This window comes from Neophocaena asiaeorientalis, unplaced genomic scaffold (assembly GCF_003031525.2).
Source record: "Neophocaena asiaeorientalis asiaeorientalis breed wild unplaced genomic scaffold, Neophocaena_asiaeorientalis_V1.1 scaffold508, whole genome shotgun sequence".
Classification (NCBI taxonomy): domain Eukaryota; kingdom Metazoa; phylum Chordata; class Mammalia; order Artiodactyla; family Phocoenidae; genus Neophocaena; species Neophocaena asiaeorientalis.
In genome coordinates this window covers 735,863-742,243 of record NW_020172179.1, presented here as the reverse complement: position 1 = coordinate 742,243, position 6,381 = coordinate 735,863, and the positions used below count along the sequence as shown (strand labels likewise).

The 6,381-nt window shown below is 39.5% G+C and overlaps 1 pseudogene; it reads right to left on the bottom strand.

Moving 5' to 3' along the window:
- Positions 1-5,056: 5,056 nt before the first annotated feature.
- Positions 5,057-5,677, bottom strand: LOC112410320 (la-related protein 1B pseudogene; annotated as a pseudogene).
- Between the last annotated feature and the right edge of the window lie 704 nt (positions 5,678-6,381).

Sequence of the window (6,381 nt, the reverse complement as noted above, 5' to 3'; positions counted from 1 at the left end):
CCCAAAAAAAAAAAAAAAAAAAAAAAAAAAAAAGCTGGCCCTGGGTCCAAGAATTGATGATGAACTCAAGGAGGATTAACAGTCCTTCCACAGGTGGGGAGGTATGAAAGTTGTATCAAAATCAAGTCTCCTCGACCACAGAACTTAGAGGAAGAAGACAGAGAAAGCCAGGGGTCCAGGAATTTTAAACCTGGACTTAGAGGCCATAGCCCTGATATCATGTGGAAAATGTGCGTATCTGTGCATCTTCTCTGGGAAGAGCGTCCAGAACTCTTGTTTGATTATCAAAGAAGTCTGACAACCTCCCCACAAGAGTCAGGACCCTCTAACCCAACTCGCTCGTATTGTCCATGAAGAAACTGACATTCAGAGGAGGCAAAATAACTTTTATCAAGTTGGAAAGCTAGTTCCTTTGGAATATTTTAGACTTCATATCTAAAGGGGATTTTTTTTTATTACTATGACTTAGTCGATCAATTTAGTTGCAGGCTTTATCCATTTTATCCTTCTATTCTCCTAACCTTCTCATTCTTCAGCAATAATCTCATTCATATTTTATACAACATTGGCTCACACTTTGTAACTTTAATTTTACGGCTTACACTTCCAAAATACTTATATGATTTCTCAAAAAAAGCATTGAAGATACATTTGTGGAACTCTGAAGTGTTGGCAGTTGGCTCCAGTCATGGGATTAATAGAGTAAAACTTCAGTCATGGGCATTTTGAACCAAGAGAAGAAGCTGGCACCATTTCCTACCCTCTCTTATTACTCAAACATGAGTGCAAAAATAAGTAAATAAACAATTTTCATCAGAAATACTAGCATACGTAAAAAGAACAACAGATTTATGACATAAATGTTATTTTCACATTTCCTTTACCGAATTTCTGTGTATATTGCCCTTAAAGCTCAACATGGTAAAACTTGGGTAATTACTTTCTCCATCCATCTTCCTCTTCCATCTCTTCTCTCTAGCGTCTTCCTGGCTTGGCCACAGAATTATTTCCAGTTCACACTGGTCTCCTTAGGGTCCCTCAGCTCATTCTGGTCTTCCGTTCTGTATTGTATCTTTGTAATATAGTCTTTTGAAAAACTCCCCATTTAATCCTTACAAATACCCCACAAAGTGTAGCCAATGGTATTTTCAAAGACGGCCACACCAGTGTATCCCGACCACGTGTTCTTCTTACAGTATGATTTGCCACTCCTCTGTCTGTGTTTGCTCCTCTTGAATCTGGGTGGGCCTTGGACTGTGGTGGACATGACTCTGCATGATGTACGAGGCTAGGCCGTAAAAAACATTAGAGTTTCTCCCCAGCTCTTTCTCCCTTGGGGGTATTCTGCTGACATCAGCTATCCTGAAGCTGCCATGCAGAGATTACATGGAGAGAGGGAGGGAGGGAGGGAAGCAGGGACAGAAGGAGAGAGACAGGGGAAGAGAGGAGGGAGGGGGGAGGGAAAGAGAATTAGAGAGAAAGGACCCCCAATTTCTCCAGTCCCAACTGTTTGAGCCTTCCCAGACCAAGCACCAGACATGTAAGTGAACAAGCTTTTAAATAATTCCAGCCTTCAGTGTTCAAACCACCACAGCTGAATACCCAGTAGAGAAGAAATAAGCTACCACCTTCAATCCTTGCCCAGACTGTGGCAAAATAAATGTTTTCTTCTTTTGAACCATGAAATTTTCTTGTTTTAAACCATCCTGTTTGGGGGTCATTTGTTACACAGCCATAGAAACTAGCCAAGACATCATTCTACTTTTAGGATTCATTTCGGTACAGTTGAAAAGTCAGTTTATACTTGTTTAAGCTTAAAAACATATGTATCAACTTATATAACTGAGAGGTCCAGGGCTGTTGCTGATATGCTTTTAACAAGGACCATATATGATGTCCCCAAGGCCCAGACCCTCTGCATCTCTCTACTGTGTCCATCCTACCCATGCTTTCAGGCTGTGAATGTGCAATAAGGGTTGAGCAGCTCCAGATATTTACACTGTCAGATTCAGTTTAGCAGCACCAAAGAGAACTCCACTTCAGTAGTTCAAACAAAGGTCATAAGCTTAATCCCAGTGACTAAATTTGATTTGTCCCCATCCCTAAACCATGGAATGTGCTGATCAGCCAGGCTTGAGGCACATATATGGAAAACCAGGAATTCATTCATATACGCCAGAAGTACAGGAGTTGAGGAGGCTATTTCCCCCAAAGAAATCTCTGGATACATAGTCCGGGAATAATTGGGTATTTGTTTTTTACTAGCTAGTGTTCACTGACCCTAGCTAGTAAAAAACAAATACCCAATTATTCCCGGACTATGTATGAGAAAACAGATTTCAACAGTGTTCCTCAGCTGTAGCGCTACAATTAGATGAATAACTTTGGCATTTGTTGCTCCACGATGAGCTGAGTCAGGATTTGCACACAGGTCTGCCTGATGCAGAACTTTCTTTGCCTCAAACAATGACGAAATAGCATTTCCACTCTCCTTTCTTTTCTTCTGATTTCTTGTACTTCACAAAGAGTAAGAAAATTGAGAAATAAAATCTTTCTGTTGAGAATAGGAACGTTCTGTGACATCAGAGAGGTAGTTTTCAATTATACTGTTTACCTTTTTCCTTCAGCTTCCTCCAGCTTTCTAGTGTAACATCAAACAATACTTCACTGTCAGCCTGCTGTCACTAGCATGGCTTGAGATTCTATGCAAGAAAATGTCTTCAGAACTTGTTTTTAAAGAATTTATTCTATACCAACAGAACAGCATGTTTTCTTTTTTATAACATCTTTATTAAGGTAAAATTCATAGGTGATACAGTTCACCCATTTAAAGTGTACAATTGAATGGTTTTGTTACATAAACAGAACTATGCAACCATCACCACAATCAACTTTAGAATATTTTCATCACCATAAAAAGAAAGCTGGTACCAATTAGCAGCTACTTACATTCCCCTCCTCTACTTCACCAGCCCTATGCCTCTACAGCTTTACTTCATCTGGACATTTTATATAAATGGGATCATACAGTTACGTAGTCCTTGTGACTGGCTTCATTCACTTAGCATAATGTCTTTTTGTTGCAGCGTGTATCAGTACTTCATTTCTTTTTATTGCCAAATAATATTACATTATATGGATATACCAAATTTTGTTATCCATTTATCAGTTGATGAACACTTGGGTTCTTTTCACTTTTGCAATGCTTCTGTGAACATCCATGTACAAGTTTTTGTGTGAACATATGTTTTCATTTCACTTGGATGTATACCTAAGATTGTAATTCCTGAATCACATGTAACATTTTGAGGATCTGCTAGACTGTTTTCCAAAGTCATTGTACCATTTTACATTCCCATCAGCAGGGTATGAGGGTTCCATTTTCTCCCCTCCCTCGCCAACACTTGTTACTGTCTGTCATTTTGATTATAGCCATCCTAGTGGGTGTGAGATACTATCTCCTTGTGGTTTTTATTTGCATTTTTCTGGTGGCAGATGATGTCAGGTATCTTTTCATGTGCTATTGATCATTTGTCTATCTTCTTTTGAAAAATATCTTTTTATTCTTTGCCCGTTTTTTAATGAGGTTACAGTATTTGTCTTTTTATTATTGACTCGTAAGTGTTCTTTATGTATTCTAGGTATGATTTACAAATACTTTCTCCCATTCTGTGAGTCAGATTTTCACTTGCTTGGTGGTGTCCTTTAAAATACAAAAGTTTTAATCTTTGATGAACTCCAATATACTATTTTTTCTTTTGTATTTTTTCTTGTGCTTTTGTTGTCATATAAGAAACAATTGCCTAATCCAGGTTCACAAAGACTTATGCCTGTGTTTTCTTCTACGAATTTTATAGTTCTAGACTCTTACATTTAAGTGTTTAAAATGGGTTCCTGGACCCAAATCCAATGTGGGTGGCAGGGGGGAGGTCCCTACACACCAGCAAACAATTATCAGACACCAGCAGGGTGCCCAAGAATTCACCTCAATTCTGATATTATCTACCCAGAGATAGCATCATATTCCACAGGTTGAGGGCTCAATTCTCTAAAACTGCCCCACTCATCCACTTCAGATACCAGTTGTAAGCCCAGATTATTACTTATATTTCTGATTGGCTGGCTATAAATCAGAAGTTCCCACAACCTCCTCCTCCTCAAGTTCGATTAATTTGCTAGAGGGGCTCACAGAACTCTGAAAAACATTATAACTTAGTAGATCACTGGTTTATTATAAAAATATGTAACTCAAGAACACCCAGATGGAAAAGATGTGTAAGGCAAGGTTACGTGGGAAGAGGCTTGGAGCTCACATGTGCTCTCCAAGCGCACCACCCTCCCGGCACCTCCATGTGTTCACCAACCAGGGAGTTCTCCAAACCCTGTACTTTCTGGGTTTTAACAGAGGTTTCATTACATAGTTGTGATTGATTAAATCATTGACAATTGGTGATTGATTCAACGTCAAGGTTCTCGCCCCTCCCAGAGGTCAGGGGGTGGGACTAAAAGTTTCAGCCCTCTAATCACATGCTTGATTAGCAAACAGGCCCCATCCTTAGGTCAAAAAGTCACTTCAGTAGCATAACAAAAGATACCTTTACTGTTCTCATCACTTTGGAAATTCCAAGGGTTTTAGGAGCTCTATGCCAGAAATAGTGTGAAGACTAGTATGTATTTCTTACTATAAAACATAATATCACAGCGTTCCATATATTTTTAGTTAATTTTTTGCGTATGGTATGAGGTAATGGTTCAATTTCATTCTTTCTCACATGGTCATCTGGATGTCCTGTCATCATTTGCTGAAAAGACTATTCCTTTCCCATTGAATGGTCTTGGCACCCTTTTCAAAAATCAGCTTACCGCATGGTTTATTTCTGGGCTCTAAATTGTATTCCATTGATCTAAATGTCTATCCTTATGCCAATACCACACTGTCTTGATTACTATAGCTTTGTGGTAAGTTTTACAAATTGGAAGTGTTATCCTTCAAATTTGTTCTTCCTTTCCAAGATTATTTTGGCTATTCTGGGTCCCTTGATTTTCCATATGAACTTTAGATCATCTTGTCAATTTCTTTACGACTGTCTTTATGTTTGTTTCCATCTATTTCCATGCATAAATCCTGTTCATTATAATAGAGACCATCATTGATAACTTAAGCAAGTTCAGATGTAATTTTTGCCATAGATTTGTGGTTGCCTGTTTGATCTCATCCAGGATGTTTTCTCAGGTAAAGTGATGTCTCATTTATAATCAAACTCTTGTTTGAATCTTAGTCATCAATTTCACAGTCTGAATCATTATCAGACCAATCAGTAAATGTGTTTTTTCATCCTCCTATTTGTTGCATCTCTTCATCAAATAAAAAGAAAATCAAGTCTTGTTCTTCTGGAGGATGCAGTTGATGTAATGCCTCATCAGGCACAGACATTGACTCCTTCAGTTTCACTGGAGATGCACAGTGTCCCTCTTTTTACTTCTATCCGAGGCTTTGAGTCTAAGTCAGCCAAACCAGAAGATAACCTCTAGACATTGCTTGAAGATTAGTTGTTTCAGTATTTTTCTTTGGACTCAGTAGAATTCCAGTTCTTGAAGAATTTGGGGCAGACACTATATGAACCAGAGACTTGGTCTGATATGAATGCAAAACAGCAATTTTTTTAAGGTCTTCCATCAAGAAATAAGTTCCTTGCAACATGTGAAACTATTCTTTATTTTTTTTGTGTGTGTGGTACGCGGGCTTCTCACTGTTGTGGCCTCTCCCGTTGTGGAGCACAGGCTCCGGACGCGCAGGCTCAGCGGCCATGGCTCACGGGCCCAGCCGCTCCGCGGCATGTGGGATCCTCCCGGACCGGGGCACGAACCCGTGTCCCCTGCATCGGCAGGCGGACTCTCAACCACTGCGCCACCAGGGAAGCCCTGAAACTACTCTTAATTAGAATAAAATAAATATCTGCTCAACCTTAACCCTTGCATTAAGCAAGTGATTATAACAGATGAAAAAGACGACTTTCATCCTTCCCATGTCACTAACATCTTCCCTCCAGAAGTGCTCCACTTACTGCTTACTAAACCAATGGCCCATTCATCAACTGACAGGATACCGCCTTAAACAAATGTGTCTATTTCTGACTCAGGAAATGGAAGCTTCTAGAGTGGAGGATCTCAATCAGTGGCATGGCTGAAGAGTAGAAGTTCACTGCAGGAAAACTACATTTAAAGCATTGTCAAAACACGTGTGTCTGCTCACTGTTTCCTGGGCTACCCCACTCCCAGAATATCAGGATAAAGGTAGAAGAAATAGGAGGGTGAGAAATATTTATGTGGGGAAATTTCATAGGTCAATCTGATAGCCACTGTTCTACAGTCATGCAGAAA